We start from the raw sequence: 20,974 nt of genomic DNA, 5'->3' as shown, positions 1-20,974 counted from the left end.
ATTAGCAATCAGTCCTAATTTCCCCTTTCCCTCATCCCCTGGCAACTACCAATCTACTGTCTGTCTCGTTGGCACAGCCTATTCTTGACATTTCACGTCAATATCATCATAAGAGTATGTATCCTTCAGTGTTCGCCTTTTCAGGATAATGTTTTCACGATCTACTAATGCGGCGTGTAACAGTATATCATTCCTTTTACGGCTGACTAGCAATCCATTGTATGGATATACCACATTTTGTTTATCCGTTCGTGAATTGATGGACATTTGGGTTATTTCCACTTTTTGGCTATTATGAACAATCTGTGTATAAGTTTTTGTGTGAGTGTTTTCAGTTCTCTTGGGTACATGCCTACGAGTGGAATTTCAAGGTCACATGGTAATTCTGCTTAACTTTTAGGGAAACTGCCAAACTGTTTCTGACAGCAGCTATATCGTTTTACATTCCCATCGGCAGTGTGTGAGGGTCAGTGCACCAACATTTGTTATTGTCTGTCTTTTTTTGGATTATAGCCATCCTAGCAGATGTGAGATAGTATCTCATTGCAGTTTTTTTTTAAAAGATTTTATTTATTTGAGAGAGAGAGCACAAGATGGGGGAGAGTCAGAGGGAGAAGCAGACTCCCCATTGAGCAGGGAGCCAGACGTGGGGCTTAATCGCTGGAATCCAGGATTATGGCCTGGGCCTAAGGCCGACGCTTAACTGACTGAGCCACCCAGGCACCCCTTTCATTGCAGTGTTAAGTCACATTTCTCTAATGACTGACATTGAATATTTTTTCATGTGTTTATTGGCCATTTGTGCATCATCTTTGGAGTAATGCCCATTCAAAACCTTTGCCCATTTTAAATTATTTGTCTTTTCAATGTTGAGTTGTAAGAATTCTTTATATATTCTAGATATAAGTCTCTTATCAGGTATATGATTTGCAAATATTTTCTCCCACTCTGTGGGCTGTCTTCACTTTCTTGATGGTGGCCTTTGCATTACAAAGTTTTTGCTTTTGACGAAATCCAATTTATTTTTTTTCCTTTGGTTGTTTGGGGTTTAGTTGTCATATCTAAGAAACCATTGCCTAATCCAAAATCGTGTACATTTACATGTATGGTTTCTTCTAAGAGTTTTTTAGTTTTTAGCTCTTATGGTTATGTCTTGGGTATATTTTGAATTAATTTTTGTGTATGATGTGAGGTAGGGATCCAGCTTCATTCTTTTGCATTTGAATATCCAGTTGTCCCAGCACCATTTGTTGAGAAAAACTATTTTTTGCTTATTGAGCTGTCTTGGCACTTTTGTTGAAAACTAACTGATCATAGATATTTGGGTTTGGTTTTGGGCTCTTGATTCTTTTCCATTGGCTTATGTCTTTCCTTATTCTAATACCACACTGTCTCGATTATTGTAGCTTTGTAGTAAATTTTGAAGTTGGAAAGTGTCAATCCACCAGCTTTGTTCTCTTTCAATGTTGTTTTGGCTATTTGGGGGTCCCTTGAGTTTTCATATGAATTTTAGGAACAGCTTTTTCATTTCTGAAAAAAAAAAAAAAGACTATTGGAATTTTGATAGGAATTGCATTAAATCTGTAGCTGCGTCTGGAGGGTACTGCCTTCTTAATAATATTATGTCTTCCAATCCATGAACATGGGCTGACTTTCCATTTCTTTAAGTCTTGTTTAATTTCTTTCAACTATGTTTTATAGTTTTCAGTGTATAAGTCTTATGCTTCTTTGGTTAAATTTGATCCTTAATATTTTATTCCTTTTGATGCTTTCATATGTAGACTTGTTTCTTAATTTCATTTTCAGATTGTTCATTGCCAGTGGATAGAAATACAACTGATTTTTGTATATTGATAATAATTTGGTTTTGACTGATAGCAAATTGGGTTAGAAATATACCATACCATGAATCAAGGAATGTAGGTAATGTTTACCCATACAAGCTGACTAAATAAGCAGAAATTCCAACTTGTTGTTGCTGTTGTCAATAAACTTTTAGCTGGTTATTTTAAGATTATTCCTTTAAAAATTATTTCTATTTTTCTTATGTGGGTTACAGGTGGTAAGATCATAGAGCACAGCTGGGTAATTTGGTATTTGTGGTCTCCAGTCTTGGGTTTTCACATGTACTTTCCCTATTAAAGTAAAACACAAAAGGAATAATCCTCAGCACCTGGTCTCTCTGTATCATGAGGATACTTTCTATATATTCCTCAGTGCATACTTTTATATATATATATATATATATATATATATATATATATATATATATATATATATATATATATATTTTTTTTTAAGATTTTATTTATTTGAGAGAGAAAGAGAGCGCACACAAGCAGAGGTGGGGAGAGAGAGAGAGAGGTAGAAGCAGGCTCCCCGCCAAGCACGGAGCCCAATGAGGAGCTTGATCCCAGGACCCCAAGATCATGACCTGAGCCAGAGGCAGACGCTTAACTGAGTCACCCCCTCAATGCATGTATTTTAAAGATTAATGATAATGCAGAGAGAGGTAATTTATTCAACAAATTTCTGTGTGCTAGGTCTTATGCCAAGTGTTAAATGCTAAAGGAAACAAAGGTGAATAAATCACAGACACATCCGTCAAGGAGCATATGGTCTCTTGAGGAAAGACAGACAATAACATTTTGCCCATTTGAATGTATACAGTGATCTGGCACTGTAGTGACATACCAGTGAGTAAAACAGGCCAGGTTCTTGCTTTAATGGGGCTCACAATATAAAGGAGAATATAATGGCTCTTGTAAAAATATAGAGGGCAGTATATTTGGAAGTATGGAGGAAGGGTTTTTAACTTTTAGGGTTAAAGGAGAGCTTCCCCAAGAAGATGCCCCTTGTGTCTTAATGGACAGATTGGCTTTTAGAAGGTACAGGAATGGGAGGAATAGCACTTTATTTTATTTTTTATTATTTATTTATTACTACTTTTTAAAAAGATTTTATTTATTTATTTGACAGAGAGAGAGAGTGTGTGTATGTGTGTGTGTGAGAGAGAGAGAGAGAGCATGAGCAGGGGAAGGAGCAGAGGGAGAGGGAGAAGCAGACTCCTTGCCACAGGGAGTTCGATGCGGGGCTTGATCCCAGGACTCCAGAATCATGACCTGAGCTGAAGGCAGACGCTTAACCAACTGAGCCACCCAGGCGCCCCAGGAATTGCATTTTAGATCAGGAAACTTCTTTGCAAAGGCTAAAAAGTGGGAGACAACATCATATATTCAGGGAACTGCATGCCAGTACATTGGGGACCCCAAATAAGTATTTGTTGAATGAATTAGTGCTAGGTATAGGGGATGGCTGGGAATGAGGATAGGAAGAGAGCTCATATCAGAAAGGGGCCACACTTAAGAGTCCAAAGGCTATGGAGAGCCTGCTGTATTTTTTTCTGTCCAATTTATATGGCAATTGGACTAGTCTACTTCTTCTGCTCCAGATCCTTTAGACATAGACAAATGGTGTACAAAATATCAGAAAAGAGTTAAAAACCCATCATTAAGTAGAACTAACTGTTTACAAATATTTATAGGTAAATAATAGATATATATCTGAACTACATATATGTATATGCAGGATATACATCTGAACCTCATATATGTATATGTAGAATATATATCTCTATATACGTATCTGTAACTATACATAACATCAGTTTTAATCACTGCATGGCATCCGAGGAAAAATAATTTTTTGGTCTAGTGTAAGAGGGCATTTTTAAAAATAATCATTTTTGAAAGTATAAAATAGTTTTTCACAAGATAATTCCATATACATGTAGGTCATTTTTCAAATTCAAGTTAGTGACATTTGACTTCATATAAATAGTACACTATAAATAACACCACAGTAAGGGCGAGGGAAGGAGGTAGCTGAGTCAAAATACTAGTAAAGCAGCATTCACATTTCTATTTTGCGGTGGACAGTGTAAATGTACAATGAAAAAGTTTAGTTTTGGTGCTTCAATTTATTCAATATTCTTGAAAAAGGTATTTTTAAAGTACTAATCAAGAATTAGGTTCTACTTACAATCTTAGTATTACTGTGCGAGGATTAACGGTCAGTCTATTAAACTGGCTGAATCAAAAACAATAATACAACTTTCCCCTCCTTTTACTTACCATTCATTTTTAAAAAATAAATGTAATTTAAATTTTTTTTCCAAAATGACAATGTATATGGTTTAAAAGTCAAATGATTACAAGGCTCATAACGATAAACAGAAGTCCCTGCTCCATCTGTCATCACTCTGATGCCTGCTTCCTAAAAAAAGTTTTCTGCTACTTAATTCCACATTTCTAAAGATCTTATTTCTACTGCCACATCTTAGTGTTTCAGTTTTAGACACTTTGTGCCATTTACTAATTGCCCAATATGTTTCTATCACATTGTTGAGTATTTATCGAATATATTTTAATGCCTGTTATATGTTGTCCACATTGCTCCGTGTTGTGTGAGGGGTGGTTAATTATGCCACGTTAACAAACTACCACCAAAACCTCAGTGGCCTACGACAATAAAGGTTGACTTATTTACGCGGCCTATCTGATAGCAGGTCAGTTGAGTTCTGTGCCATGGTGTCTTCACTCAGGACTTAGATGGCCAGAGGCAGCCTCTGACGGTGCTTGTCTTGTGGCAGGGGCAGAGAGGTGGCTCCCGAAGCTTCTGGCTGGAAGGGACATATTCACTTGTGCCCCTGTTTCACTGGCCATTGCAATTCACGACGGGGCAGGGAAGTATAATTCTCCTCCAGAGAGGTAACATCAAATATTCTTGAACCATCACATAGTCCACTACAAATCTTTTGTTTCCCCTGGAGGTTATAATCCCCTCTTTCTGGGGTTGCTCACTGTCCTCCATACTTGTCACCATTTCACCTCCATCAGAGCTTTGAGATTTTGTTCATAAGGTTAGAACACATTAGGTAATTGATCACTTCGTGTTTTTGTTTTTGTGTTTTCGTGGGGACATCCCTTCTGGAGCGTTCCATCCTCCCATGATGAAGTGGACTGGTTGCTCTCCAGGCTGCAACAACCTGGACCTTCTCTTCACCTTCATCTCAGGAATTGTCTGTTTTCTCCTTTTGTCGGAGCTCCAGTTTTATCAGGTCCTATGTGTTTCTGTGTCTTGGTTTACAGCCTGATCTTGGTGAGGTACCTCCCTCTAGTAGCCACATGAGCATATGTGAGTTAGAATTTCTGAGAATTTTTGAGGGGCGCCTGGGTGGCACAGTCGTTGGGCGTCTGCCTTCGGCTCAGGGCGTGATCCTGGCGTTATGGGATCGAGCCCCACATCAGGCTCCTCCGCTATGAGCCTGCTTCTTCCTCTTCCACTCCCCCTACTTGTGTTCCCTCTCTCGCTGGCTGTCTCTATCTCTGTCGAATAAATAAATAAAATCTTTTTAAAAAAAAAAAGAATTTCTGAGAATTTTTGAGATTTTTTTTTCATTTTGACATCTTTTTCTGTTCCCTGCATTAGCTCTATTTCCTTTATTTCTTCTTTTTTCCTTCCTTCCTTCCTTCCTTCCTTCCTTCCTTCCTTCCCTCTTTCTTTCCTACTTTCCTCCTTCCTCCCACCTCCCTCGCTCTCCTTCTCTCTCTTTTTATCTTCTATTACTTCATTTGAGGGTATTTCCTGTGAGGTTTCTTCAAATACCTAGAACCTGAATGTGGGAATAAAGCGGGCAGGATAGGTCTTGTGATTCATTATGCACAACTTCATTTAATTCTGCTTTTCTGTGGAGTGAGTCACCCCGTCCTCAGCTCTGCCTGGGGTCCAGAGGAGCTCTGACTCAACCTCCTCAGAAAGTAAACATCCTATCTTCTACTGAGGTAAGGCAGCATGGAATGGGGTAGGGATTTGGGGGAAGGAAGGATCCCACCATTCTTTATACAACTTTCATAATGAATTCTGGTTTTCAGCTCCATTTCACCTTTGCTTTCAGAGTTATGGCAGCTCTCTTTTCAGAGCCTTCCAACATCAGAGTCTGTGATGTGAATGGGTCCACTCTGGCTGGCTCTACCCCCTCCCAAAGGCTTAAGTATTAATTTTCTCGGTTTTGGTAAGTCACTTATCACTCATCCATCTGCTTTCCATGTTCCTAAGATTTGTTGACCTCCTTCTTCAGCAGGGATCTTTTCCTCTTTGCTTCATGTTATGGGTTTATACTTTTTTTATGGCTTCACTATTATTTCATTTCATTTTATTATTATAATTTTTTTAAGTGGGCTCCACGCTGGGTATGTTGGCCATGGAGCCCAACACAGGGCTTGAACTCACACCGTAAGATCAAGACCTGAGACGAGATCAAGAGTCAGATGCTCAACTGACTGAGCCACCCAGGCACCCCTCATTTTAATTCTTTTATTTTTTAAAGATTTTATTTTATTTTTCTTTCTTTTTTTTAGTTTAATAATATTTTTTTATTATGTTAGTCACCATACAGTACACCCCTAGTTTTTGATGTAAAGTTCCATGTAAAGATTTTGTTTTTAAGTAATCTCTATATCCAATGTGGGGCTCAAACTTACAACCCCGAGATCAAGAGCTGCATGTTCTACTGAAGGAGGCAGCCAGGCGCCCCTGGTTCAGCGTCATTTTAATGACGTATCTGGAGTAAATGGAGAAAAAGCCGTGTTTGATGTACCACATTTAACCAGAAGTCTCCTTACTCATAGGTCGTAACATGTATAGATGTAATGAACGTATCTTCTAAGTAGAAAAGTCCAAAATATTGTTATAGGCCATTCCATAAGAATTATAGTACAATAATAGAATAACTAGAACTTTTATTGAGTGCTTATATTGCTAAGCAGTCTTTTAAATGCTTATCTATATTGTATATATTACATATCTTAGCCTCACAATAACCCCTTAGATGGGTGTTATGATTCAACCCCCAGCAATCTGACTCCAGAGTCCCTACGTGTATCACGTGGTACATCATCTTCTAAGTTACAAGCAACCTCTTCATTTTCAGTTTGTCAGGTTTCTAATCAATCCCTATTATTGTTTTTTGTTTTGTTTTGTTTTTTTTAAAGATTTTATTTATTTATTTGACAGAGACAGAGACAGCCAGCGAGAGAGGGAACACAAGCAGGGTGAGTGGGAGAGGAAGAAGCAGGCTCATAGCAGAAGAGCCTGATGTGGGGCTCGATCCCATAACGCCGGGATCACGCCCTGAGCCGAAGGCAGACGCTTAACCGCTGTGCCACCCAGGCGCCCCAATCCCTATTATTGTTGACTTAAGTTATACCTAAGGTTTTCACGTAGATTTTGAACCTATACAGCCCATTATTTGACGTAGCATAGCTAGCATTACATTCGATGTATCTATTTGAGGATACATGTTGGAGGTAGAACAGAGCAGTTTATGACAAATTTTAAAGCATAGTCATTTAAACTGGGAAGCCTGGCATGTGTTTGTTTTATAATACAGACAGATGGGCATTTCCTCTTAAAGAAAGCAGTTACCATCTGTAATCTGAGAGGTCAAAGAGAAGCAATTACAAATCCCACATTAGTAACACAGAATTTAAAAGCGCCTGTTTAAATGAAACATGATCTCTGCAAGAGTTTAACACACTGAAGCAGTGTTCGCCCTGAACACCCTAATTCAGAGAATTCAACCCCTCATTCTTTGAAGATTTTAGTACCAGGCTCATTGTCACTCTCTCCAAGGCTACTTGCTACTCCAGCATTACTAACAGTCCTTTGGTAACTCTTTGTGAGATGAATACATATATATATATATGTGTGTGTGTGTGTGTGTGTGTATATGTATATATATGTATATAAAATATATTTCAAACACACTCAATTCCTTGACCAGTTCTCTTCAAATGATCTTATAACCCCAGCTATCTCAACAACCCACTCTCATGATCATTCCCTACACCTTGACGTTACTGACAACTACAGTCCCACCTCTCATTTTAATTTCAAGCCTCCTACTCTCCAACTCATCTCTTATCTTTGGAGTACCAAAACTCCACTCTTCTTCAACCTGATCAGAAACACCAATCTATATCTGTCCTACCATTTTGGTACTGTTCCCCACCCCTCCCACGGCCCTACCTCTTACCTCCTCTGAAATTATGGAGTCTCCTTTGCTTTTACCCTCAGCCACTTTGCCTGTCATTCCCCATCCTACTTGCCTGGCCAAATCTCAGTCCTGGTTAATCCCAAACCGCCTAATCAGTGTTTGCACATAAACAACAGAATATGGCTAGCAGAAAATGCACAACCATATTGACTGGTCTGACTGTAAGTTCATGACCACTCACCCAGGCAGGCCCTTACTAGTGCCTGAAAACCCTACTATGCTTCTGAGTCAATCTCTCTCCTACAGTCAGACTGCTTTTTCACCTCTCCTCCCTCCTCCCTCCCCAAGCTCCCCCCATCAGTTATTGACTACATTAGCTAGAGTAAAGCTAAATGGACCCCAAAAGGTTAAAGCTCCAACCTAATAGAGAAATTTAGATCTTGCTCACATAATAATTGATGGTGGGTGTTCCGGGTCAGCGGGCCGCTCTCCATCAGGGCACCTTCTTTCTTGTGGCTTATAGTCAAGCCCAGGGGCTTGTAGTCATCAGCATAATCCAGCTGGCAGAAAGGAAAAATACATGGAGACACACTGGCCTGGCCATGGCAGACATCATTTCTGCTCACATTCCACTAGCAATAACTTAATACTTGGTCATACTAACTGGAAGAAAAGCTGAGAAACATAGTCTGTGTGCCCAGGAAGAAGGGGAGAAGAGATTGTGATGGACAATTAGCAGCCTGCCAAAATGATCTTGCTTCTTAGTTCTCTGAGAAAATAGAAGCAACTAGAAAAGAATTTCTATCAAATCCACAAGCCTACTTCCATATGTCCCATATACGTGGGGAGTGGGAGGTGGGGGGATTATATTTCTAGGCTGTCCCCATCACAAAGGAGTAGTTTCCAAGCTTTCAATTAGAACAACATGGTCATATGATCATACCATCCAATCACAAAATTCAAACACACTTTTTTTGTGCTCTTTAACTTTTCTGATATTAGTGTCGATAAACACTCCTTCCTGTCCCTGCTTTTGTGAAACTCCATTACCTTGCTTCTGTGATTTTGTATTACCCTGGTTCTCTCACTTCCTCCTCCCTCTTTCTTTGCTGGTATCTCTCATCTAGATTAGATCCGTTCTTTATTTGTTTGGCTTCTCTTATCTAGTTTGGGAAACTCTGATGTGATACAAATCACTAAGGGTTCTTGTTAAATTGAGGGTGTGATTTAGCATGTTTGAGGGTGAGGAGCTGAAATTCTACCTTTCTAACCCCCAGGTGATGGCAATGCTGCTGGGCCATTGGCCACACTTTTGAGTGGCAAAGTTCTAAAGAAGATGTTCTCCAAGATTCTGCCCTTTGTTTTCCTCTTCTCTCACAGTGAGATCACCACTAGGCTGCTAACTTACCAATCTATTTTCTTTCTTTCTTTTTTTTTTTTTTAAAGATTTTATTTATTTATTTGACAGAGACAGAGACAGCCAGCGAGAGAGGGAACACAAGCAGGGGGAGTGGGAGAGGAAGAAGCAGGCTCTCAGTGGAGGAGCCTGACGTGGAGCTCGATCCCACAATGCCGGGATCACGCCCTGAGCCGAAGGCAGACGCTTAACGACTGCGCTACCCAGGCGCCCCCCAATCTATTTTCTAGTTCAACCATCTTTCCTATATTTCAAAGTTTGTATTTCCAACTTCTTAGAACCACCTCTTTCTGGCTGTCTCAACAATCTTTCAAATTCTTAGGGTCCAAATCTAAACGGATCTCTCAAAAAGCAGTTTCTACTTCTGTCTCTTCTATAATTACCTACACACGCAGAAGCTCCACTATCTTTGATTTTTCTCTTCCACCTTCATATACGTTCTCATGGTATCCCCTCTTCCTGTGAAACCAATTAATTGCCAAATTTTGTAGATTCTGCTTCCACATCATCTTCCTGCCCTACCTTTAGTTTAGACTTGTCATTACCTTTCACCTGGCCTATTGCAGGTCTATACGGAGGCTTTCCCACCTCTGATTTCTGTATCCATTTGGAGAGAGGCCTTTCTTTCCTCAAACTTTTAAACCACGGAAACTCAAAGTACTGTGTTAAATACAAATTCTCCCTCTTGGCATAGGGCCCCATTCCCCTGCCACTTCTCGACGTGCCCTGGAATTTAACCATTTACTTTTTCCTGACCATGACTTTCATTGATTGATCTTCATAAATGTTCTCATGCTACCCCTTCTTGCTGTAAAACCATCCCCATCTCCTTCAAGGTCAATTCCAAATGCCTTCTCCTCCATGCTGCCTTTCTTTCCTGATCCCCCAGACAGAGGTGAGCAGTGTTTTGATCTTCAGTACTCTTTGTGTTTTTCATATGGCACCTATCATGGTTTGTCTTTTATTAGAACCGTTTTATCTTTATTTTCGTCCTTACTCTCTGAAGGTAAGGATAACATCTTTACTGTCCGTAACCCTGGCGACGTTACCTATGGGAGCTCACCTGTCTACTGTTAGTTAAATCAAAGTGATATAGGGAGATACTGTGATCAATGGTAAGCAGTACAAAATCTGAAGGGAGTTCCGCTGGGTTCCGGCGTTGACATTTATTAGCTGTGAGGCTTTGGGTGAGTTACTTGGCTTGTAAAATGAGAATCCTACTACGTGAAGGAGCGCCAAGGGAGATAACGCCGAAGTACCGTGTAACTACAGAGAACCGAGCAACGCCGGTTATTTTCCTTACGGAGAGCTGATGCAGTCTTACTATCGAAATCTTGATTTGCAGGACTATCGCTACTTCACTAATAGGAGGTCGAACCCGGGCCACGAGGTCCCACGGCCCTCCTCCACTCCACGACCCGCAGACTGCTCTCCGCGACGCAGGTGAGGCCCCCGAACTGCGGGCAATGGCCCGGAGCCCTATTCTCTTGGGAGGCCTCCCTCCTTCCACACGCCCAGGGAAAGCCCTTCTCTTCCCGGTCACCCCGAGGACCGCGGCGCCGCCGCCTACGCGAGCCGTTTGGACCCTGCCCGGCCCCCGTAGCTCCCCTTCTCCAGCAGGTGGTTCTGGTCCTCTCCCCCAACTCGGGGCGCTCACGTCACCGGCGAACCTCTACCCACGCGCCAGCGCCGCAACCAACCGAGAAAATAAACAAACCCCCGCGCGCGGCGGCGGGCGCGCCTGACTCCGCCCCCGCTCCGCCCCGCGGCTCTCACGCCGCCCCCTCCGCTGGGACTTCCCTCCCGCCCTCGGCTCGCAGCCGCGCTCTCCCCGCCCCTCACCGCAGCCTGCAGCCGCGCTCCCTGCCGCGGGCCGCCCAGCCCGCCCAGCCTGGCGCCCGCTCGCGGGGCCCGTTAGTGCCCGGCGCGCCCGCTCGTGGGGCCGCCGCGCGACCCCTGCCTGGCGCGAGCCCGCCCCCGCCCCTTGACCCAGCCTAGTCCCAACGCCCAGTGCGGCCGCCCCGGGAGCCGCGGGAGCGGCGGCGGCGGGGGGAGGAGGGAGAGGAGGGCCGAGCCGGCGGCCGGGGAGGCCCGGTGAGTACGCGGAGGGCGGGCCCGCCTCGCGGGGGGCCGCTCCGGCGCCCCTGAGGCGGTGGTGGCGCCTCGGCCGCGCCGCTCCGTGCGCCTCGGGCTCGGCGGTTGGGGACTCGGCCTGAGGCGACGGGCTCCGTTGGCCGGAGCCGCTGGGCAGAGGGCGCGGGAGGGCCGCTCCTCGGGAAGGGCCGCGGCCCCGCCGCTCGGCGCAGGGCTCGGGTCGGAGGAGAGGGACCCGCGCTTCCCCAGGCCCCGGCGCCCGGGCCGTGGCTGAGCCTCCCGAGACTCCAAGGGGCCCGGGCCCCGGGGGCTACGGTGGTGGCGGGGCCGCCGAGTGACAGGTGCCGCCGCCCCCTCCCCGCCGCGGGCATCGCGCTCCCTCGCCGGGAGCCGGGCGCTCGGAAATTTCTGGAGCCACGATCTGACTCGCTGTTTTCTCCCTTTCAGGTTTGGAAGCCGCTTCTCTGCCCGAGTTAGGTCTCGCCCAGCCCTATTTCTTTCTCAGTATACTTTGTGCGAATAAGTTTTGGAGCATCGGTTGACAGCCTATGGGTGAAATTTGGCTTTCATTCATGAATGAGGTATAGTGGATTACTTTTTGAATAAAGTGCTCCTCGTCCTCCCCGCTAGCTTTGAAAGTAAATGAGAAGGGTTTTGAATTTTTCTTTCTTGCCGTTTTTCTTTGGAACAGCAGTCTTTCAGGATTTTTGTCAGATTTCTAGCATTTAGGGGGCTTAGTAGATACGGAGCAGTAATGACAAAAATGCCTTATGAAATTGTCTTTTCTCTCCAGCTTCTTTTAGATTGTTCATTCTTACCTTAGTCAGATTTTACGGTTGAGTGGGTGCAACGGCTTTCACCGGAGTAACTAATGAAAGCTCACCTTTCTTTTACTGAAAAGCCAGTGAAATTTTTTTCTACATCGTTCAGTATTATCTATTTCTTTATGTAGTAACTGTGCTTGTGATTGTAACCTGACTCATCAGCTTGATAAATTTGACTTGCAGCTATGAGAGTATTAGAGAAACTTCATGGGAAATTGAAAAATTAAAAATACTTAATCTATGGAAATTTAGATCTTGTTTCTCAACAGGTTTGTAACTATACTTGGTATTAGTCAAATCCTCATTAATGGGAGATATTCTTAATTGTCATAAATGGTTACAACGAACTTATCTCTAAGATAGCAATCTAGTGGTTTCACTCTGTGGACTAAGAGCAAGAAACTGGAAGTTGACCAAGAGAACACGGGGGCAAATGAAAATACACGTGTTTTATCCGTGGGAGAATCCTTTAGGTCCTCACTCAGTACCTGCTTGTACTTTTTGCTTAGATATCTCAGCCCCCAGAAATTAGGTACAGATTGAATTAGGGAAGCAGTACTTAACTATGAAGAAAAAATGGAATTCAGGACATACCCATTAAATTTATGTGGTTTGTTTTCAGGAAGTGTGTTGGGAGCATGGTTTTGGTGTGCACTTGGCAAGTGTTGGTTGTGAACTTTATAAAAAGCCAAAGTGAAAGATACTGTTAGTTGTGTTATCTGAGGAACACAGAACATGAAATAATATATTTGTTAAAATTTCACCAGGTACTGAATAACTGATACTCAGTGCCACTTCATTTTATGCTCAATCTGTCTTTTTGAATCTTAAGTTTCATTTCAGGGAGGCCACACTTATTATATCTACATCACATTAATTTCTTGTTTGATTAAGCTAAACTGGTTGATGGTGTTAATGGAAGATGACTATCATTTTATTAAAGGATTATATCTGGTTGTTCTTAACTGAGGTATGGGTACTGCTACCATTTTTCTTGACCTTAGAGAGGTCATAGTCTGGTGGGATGAGGTCATAGTGGCAGTGGTCCTCAGAATCTTGGTGGAAGAGTCCAAGAGTACCAGCCATTTAAAAATCCTGCTGTTTACCATTTAGGCCATTCATTTTTAGAGTTTACTTAAGTACCTGATGTATCCTAATTTTTTTAATCAACACTTTAAAACCAGTTATGTTTCTTAAACAAATATGTTTCCTAAACAAAATTAGTTGTGATAATCACTTAGTAGAATGGCACTTCTAATGAAAGAAATTTGAACTGCTAATAATCATTCTTAATTTACCTTTGCATTATGGGAATTGAGGATTATCTATAGTGCACTTTGCATTTTCTTTTGCTGGGCATTCTACTTTAAAACATGTATTTCAGGGGTGCCTGGGTGGCTCAGTCGTTAAGCGTCTGCCTTCGGCTCAGGGCGTGATCCCGGCGTTCTGGGATCCAGCCCCACATCAGGCTCCTCTGCTGGGAGCCTGCTTCTTCCTCTCCCACTCCCCCTGCTTGTGTTCCCTCTCTCGCTGGCTGTCTCTCTCTCTGTCAAATAAATAAATAAAATCTTTAAAATAAAATAAAATAAAACACATATTTCAATGTGTAGATAGCTGTGTACTTGGGGAATATAAATATGTTTTTAAAACTCAATAAATTTATCTTTTGTGTGCTCAGTCCTGTGGTTTTGTTGGGGATTGACTTTCAGAATGTTGAAATCATGATTGTAGGTGGCTAAGCACAAGAATAAACATAATTTTAATGAAATTAAATCTAATAATAAATATAAAAGTACAGATATATTACAGAGAAGAGAATGATTAAGTTGAGGGGCAGGTCAGAGAAAGCTTTGTAGAGATGCTAACCCCTGAGCAGGATTTTGAAGAGTGAATAGAAGTTTTATGTGGAAGAGAGGGAGGGCATTTTAGGCAATGGCAACAGAAAATAGATATGAACAAGTAAAACTAAATGTGTGTTCAGGAACTTTCAAGTAGTTTATTTTGTTATAGTACAACATGTAAGGAAGGACAGTTGCTATAGGAAGCCCCAACATATGCTATAATATTTGGTAAGTCAAATACTTGGATTTTTTGAGTATTTAGTATATATTAAAATGGAGACTTCACTATAATTGGATAGTGATTTGATAGTGATCTCAAGTATAGAGGAATTAATTGTTTTTTTCTAATGGTGGTCATTAAATTACAGAATATTGTACGTCTATGTTATGGGCTTCCTGCATATTTACATTTGTGAACATCTTTGTATTTCTTGTGCATTTTGACCTGAAACAGTTGTTTTTACATTTTTAAAATTTTTTTAGAGAGAGAGAGAGAAAACATGAGTTGGGGGGAGCCGAAGGGGGGAGAGAGAATTTCCAGGAGACTCCCCACTGAATGTGGAGCCCGACATAGGGCTTGATCCCATGACCCTGAGATCATGACCTTAGCTGCAACCAAGAGTTGGACACTTAACCAACTGAGCCACCCAGGTGCCCCTAAAACAGTTGTTTTAAAATTATCTTGGGAATTTTCCTTTGTCTTCTTCAACTACTTAAATTAACTTATAAGTTATTTTTATTTTGTTATTGAAGTGAAATTGGTATATAACACATTAATTTGAGGTGTACAGCATAGTGTAATAATTTTATATTTACATGTACTACAAAGTGATCGTCATACGAAATCTAGTTATCTACTCTCTCTTCTATCCGTCACCATACAATTGACCACTTTTACCCTTTTCACCTATCTTCCCTTCTGATAACCACCAGTCTGTTCTATTATCTGTGAGTTCTCTTTGTTCTTTTGCTTTTTAGATTTCACATATATGGTGAAATCTTTATCTGTGTGAATTATTTCATTTAGCATAATTCCCTCAGGGTCCATCCAGGTTGTCACAAATGGCAAGATTTCCTTTTATGTGGCCAAGTAGTATTCTAATGTGTATATATACCACATTTTCTTTATCCATTCAAACATCAGTGGACACTTAGATTGTTTCTTTATCTTGGCTATTATGAACAATGCTTCAGTGAACATAAAGATGCATATATCTTTTCAAATTAGTGTTTTTGTTTTCTTTGGATAAATACCTACTAGTGGAATTGCTGGATCATATAGTAGTTCCGTTTTTAATTTTTTGAGGAATCTCCATACTGTTTTTTCATAGTGTCCCACCAACAGTACGAAAGTGTTCCCTTTTCTCCACAACCTCTCCAACACTTGTTATTTCTTGTCTTTTTTGATAATGGGCATTCCGACAGGTGTGAGATGACATCTCATTATGGTTTTGATTTTCATTTACCTGATGATCAGTGGTGCTGAACATTTTTTTCATATGCCTGTTGGCCATCTGTATGTGTTCTTGGGAAAAGTGTCATTCAGATCCTGTGCCTGTTTCTTAATTGGATTTTTTTGGTCGCTGAGTTGTAGGAGTTTTTTTATGTATTTGGATAGTAGCTCCCTAGCAAATATGTGCAAATATCTTCTTCCATTCAGTAGGCTGTCTTTTTATTTTGATGATGGTTTTCTTTGCTGGGCATAATCTTTTTAATTTCCCATTTAAAATCAGTCCCATTTGTTTATTTTTGCTTTTGTTGCCACTGCCTTTGGAGTCAGATCCAAAAATATCACCAAGAGTAATGTCAAGTAGCTTACTGCCTATGTTTTCTTTTCTTTCTTTTTTTTTTTTTTTTTTAAGATTTTATTTATTGGGAAGTCTGAATGGCTGTGTTCTCTCTCTGACAAATAAGTAAATAAAATTTTCATTTTGTCAGATTTTCATTCATTTGTCAGAGAGAGAAAGCGCACAAGCAGGGCAGAGCAGCAGGCAGAGGGAGAACCAGGCTCCCTGCTGAGCAAGGAGCCTGATGCAGGACTCAATCCCAGGACTCCGGGATCACGACCTGAGCCAAAGGCAGACGCTTAACCGACTGAGCCACCCAGGCATCCCAGTCTATGATTTCCTATAGGATATTATGGCTTCTGGTCTCACATTTAAGTGTTTAATCCATTTTGAGTTAATTTTTGTGTATGCTATAACATGGTGGTCCATTTTCATTGTTTCGCATATGGCTGTCCAGTTTTCCCAGCACCATTTATTGAAGAGAATGTCCTTTTCCCATTGTATATTTTTTTCTCCTTTGTCGTAAATTAATTAACCATGTTTGGGTGGGTTTTCTGGGCTCTGTTCTGTTCTATTGGTTTATGTGTCTGTTTTTATGCCAGTACCATACTGTTTTGATTACTATGGCTTTGTAATATAGTTTGAAATAGAAGCATGATATCTCCAGCTTTGTTCTTTCTCAAGATGCTTTGGCTATTCAGTGTCTTTTGTGGTTCTGTACAAAATTTAGAGTTATTTGTTCTAGTTCTCTAAAAAATGTCATTGTAATTTTGTAGAGTGATTGCATTGAATCTGTAGATTGTCTTGGGTAGTATGGACATTTTAACAATATTAATTTTTCCAGCCCATGAGTGCAAAATATCTTTCCACTTATTTGTGTCTTCCTCAATTTCTTTTATCAGTGTGTTGATAGTTTTCAGTGTACAGCTCTTTCAGCTGCTTGGTTGAATTTATTCCTAGGTATTCTTTTTGATGCAATTGTAAATGGAATTGTTTTCTTAATTTCTTTTTCTGATAGCCTTTAAGTTTTTTTAAAGATTTTATTTTTAAGCAATCTCCACACCCAACATGGGGCTCAAACCTACAACCCCGAGATCAAGAGTCACATGCTTCACCAGCTAAGCCAGCCAGGCACTTTGCCTTTAACTTATTTTTAAAAGGAGACTCAAAGGGAAACATACAAAGTAATTATAATTCTGGACTAAAAACCTGATTTGTGTAGTATCTTAGTAATATGTAAATGCCTGTTTAACTTATAGCACTAGCCACCACGTTCATAGACCAATGCTGGTAGCTTACAAGATGTCTACTATGTAGTTTTTGCATTGTGTATCTTGAGTACGTCCATATCACTTAAGAGTATATAAATATTTGAACATTTGAGTATTTGTATTTTAAAGACCATGTGAGACAGAAAGAAAAGGAAAATAGTAAGGAGAAGGAGAAGAACTCTATTTGAACCTACTCATCCTTTATAACTGTAAGTGGAGATGCAAAAGTTTAGGACACAAGACCAAAGGAATAGTATTCTGAAGGAATATTAACCGTAACCCATTCCCTGAAATAGTGTCTTTAAAAATAAAAAAGCCTGATATTTTCATGATCTGCCCATTTATCCCCTTTTCTCTCTGAGGTTTACAAAAAAAAAAAAAGTTTCAAATAAATCCCTGGATTGTATAATGTAACTATCTTTTTGCAAATTCTGAAAAATTTGTTAATGAAGGTAATATTCTCTTAAAAGCACGCACCAAGCAGTCTTTGACGGTTGTTCTCTGTCCTTCGTCTCTGCATCACTAACAGGAAGGACCAGAGCATCTCTATGTCAGTTTGATCCGTAGCCGCCCTATCTAAGTTTTGGCATAGGGCAGAAATATCAATATTGCATTGAGTACATTATATTTACCCTTTTGAATTTAGGTATAGGTAGTCATTTCCCCTTTCCATTTGAATTTTTTTTCTTATAGAAGAAATATGGTCATTATAGAATATTTGGGGAAAGAGTGAAAACTATAGAAAAGGAAATAAGCATAATGCATAGCCCTGTGCATTTCCTTCTTTCTGATAAGTATGGAAGCAATATACATATTTACAAATTTGGGATTATTATTATATTTTTATTTCATTCTTTCAGTTAAAATTTATATTTCCCACCCCCCTCCACTTCTGAAGTACTGGTTAGTGTGCCTTTTGGCATGCTGCATAGATGTCTTTCTTGGCTGTTAAGGTAGATGATGTGTTAGCTATTACCTTTTTTAAAAGATTTTTATTTATTTATTTTAGAGCACACTAGCGCGTGCACGCATGGTAGTGGGGGCGAGGGGCGGAAGGAGAGAATCTTTCAAGCAGAGTCCACCCTGAGCACGGAGCCATCCCAGGACCCATGAGATCATGACCTAAGCCAAAACCAAGAGTCGGATACTTAACCCACTGAGTCGCCCAGGCACCCCCCCCTTAAAGTACGGCATGGAGTGCAGATGATGAAGCTTTTCCAGTTGTCGCATTTCCTTACCCCCTCAGCTGCTATGTATCGTACAGGGGGCGGCCACTATTCTGTTCTGTTTTATACCCCGGCCCCAGACCAAATAAAGGATCATTATAGGTGAGCATCTCCCTCTTTCCGTCTACCCTCTTTCAAGTATTTTAACACACGGGTTGCTGAGGTGTATCACAGGTAGCTGCCTCCTCAGAAAAATGTGTTTTGTTTTCCACTGTTTCTCAGTTACCGTTATTCTAATGCTTGCTTCTCACTATCATTCTGTCTTTTATTATTTCTTTTCATTCATTCAGGAGTTGTTTGTCTGTGTGCTGTGTGCCCACTGTTTAAAACATAGTCCCTCTGTGATTCTTGGGTTTCAGGTAGATGGGTGTTTCCCTCTGCAATTTGTTACGTATAATCTTCAGGTGCTTGACTCTCTTCAGTGGCTGACTGCTCGACCCCGACTTCTCAGGGCCTAAAAACATTTTTCTTTTTCTTTCTTTTTTTTTTTTTTAAAGATTTTATTTATTTATTTGACAGAGATAGAGACAACCAGCGAGAGAGGGAACACAAGCAGGGGGAGTGGGAGAGGAAGAAGCAGGATCATAGTGGAGGAGCCTGATGTGGGGCTCGATCCCATAACGCTGGGATCACGCCCTGAGCCGAAGGCAGAAGCTCAACCGCTGTGCCACCCAGGCGCCCCACGTTTTTCATTTCATAGATTAAAGTCTTAACTTTGAGAAGGGCTAGATGTTGATTTAAGTCGCAGACCACTTTTTGCAATGGAGTCAGACACGCGTAGCCAAATTTTTAAATAGCTTGTGTCAGTTCTCCTGGGCGTCATCGGACTTCAAGACATACTTCAGTTAGAAATCATAGTAAGAACCCCAGCAGATGTCTATGTCTGAGTGCTTCTGTTGTGCTGGCAACTCTTCTAAGCACATCACATATGTTATTTAATCTTTACAACTACCCAGTGAACTATGCACTCTTGTCCCTATTTCACAGATGAGGAAACTGAGAGATCAGGTGGATTGCTCAGGAGCTCTCAGCAAGCAGCAGGTTGACCAGGTTTGACTAGGCATTCTTGTTCCAGGTCGGCATCGTAGGCTAGTGCTTTCCTGCCATTTGACTTCTGCATTACAAACATGAAAGACCAGAGCATCTCGTTGCCCCCAAACCGGGAAGAGATCCTCAGCGTCTGTATAGAGCAGGGTGGAAAAAATGTGTTACATTTTCTTTATAGTATATGATTAGGATAAGTAGAACAAAATGTAAAGTATTAGGAAAGATATTAAATGCTGAGTTTGTATAAAATTTCAAAATCTTTTCGGGGTTTCTAAGAAAATTGTGCTTGTTTCCATGAACATAAGTTTTTAAATAACAGGTTTGTCCATGAAATAAGAACATACAATTCCTGATCCAGACTTTTAGATGATGCTTTCTTCAAATTGAGTTCCCATCGAAATTTTGTACGGATGAGTAGCTAATAAAAACCATTTTTAAAAACTAATAATTTATAACAATTGGGGGGCGCCTGGGGGGTGCAGTCGTTAAGCATCTGCCTTCAGCTCAGGACGTGATCCTGGCGTTCTGGGATCGAGCCCCGCATCAGGCTCCTCTACTGGGAGCCTACTTCTTCCTCTCCCACTCCCCCTGCTTGTGTTCCCTTTCTCACTGGCTGTCTCTTTCTCTGTCAAATAAATGAATAATAATAATAATAATAATAATAATAATAATAATAATTTATAACAATTGAAATTATTTTTAAAGAATTTCAAAGCTTTTCTCAGAGAAAATGTAGTAAAGAATTTATTTTTTTTGTAGTAAAGAATTTCTTGTGATAAAAATGAAAGGAGTTAAAGTTCAATTGGACTTTCTAATTTCAAGCGTTTAAAATGACAAAGCTCTTATTTTCAGAAAACGTATGCATTGTTTGAGCAGTCACCTGGCAGCTAAACTTTATTCCCTTAAAAAGGCATACCACTGGCAAGTGGGAGGAGGTATGTGCTACTTGTGAATGGAGAGCTTTCAGGTCACATCATTACTTGGAACCTTGCTCACTAGGAGACTTAGTGCTTTCCCACTCCCGACAGCAGTTGCTGCTCCCTGTACTGCATGTGCTGCATTTGGGGCACCTAGAGCACAAACTCCCCAACGGTTCCCTGGGCCGACCTACCCTGATAGGCAGTAGTGCATTCTCCACCGGTCTGATGAAGGAGATTTCCAGGGGCTTAAGTACGCCCCTCTTCACAGTTGACAACCGCAGGGCAGCATGTGCAAGCCTGCCCTCTGGAGGCACCCGATGAGGCTGCGTGCATCTGGTGGTGGCCCGCCCAGCATCTCTGAATTCTCCAGAGTTTTCTTAGGTGCCCTAAGCACTAAGGGAAACTTTATTTGAGGATACATTGGTAAGGAAGCTTTGCCCTGTGCCACAGAAAGAAAATTTCTATGAACTTTGTGGAAATGCGTTGGACAT

General features: G+C 41.1%; 1 protein-coding gene across 8 annotated transcripts in view; it reads left to right on the top strand.

The window, feature by feature from the left end:
- Window positions 1-11,354: 11,354 nt before the first annotated feature.
- GKAP1 (G kinase anchoring protein 1) overlaps window positions 11,355-20,974 on the top strand; it is an 82,118-nt gene continuing 72,498 nt past the window's right edge. For 2 of the 8 annotated variants that reach the window (XM_057305566.1, XM_057305561.1), the window contains exons 1-2: window positions 11,359-11,567; window positions 12,015-12,148. The gene's annotated coding sequence lies outside the window, so the exon portion shown is untranslated. Of the gene's footprint in view, window positions 11,568-11,645; window positions 11,909-12,014; window positions 12,149-18,299; window positions 18,619-20,974 lie in introns of those variants that run through there. The other 6 variants (XM_057305564.1, XM_057305565.1, XM_057305563.1 and 3 more) reach the window with 6 other exon arrangements.

The sequence above is a fragment of the Ursus arctos genome, unplaced genomic scaffold (genome assembly GCF_023065955.2).
Source record: "Ursus arctos isolate Adak ecotype North America unplaced genomic scaffold, UrsArc2.0 scaffold_33, whole genome shotgun sequence".
NCBI lineage: Eukaryota > Metazoa > Chordata > Mammalia > Carnivora > Ursidae > Ursus > Ursus arctos.
Note: the sequence above shows the minus strand (reverse complement) of the source record. Positions and strands in the feature narration are given on the sequence as shown.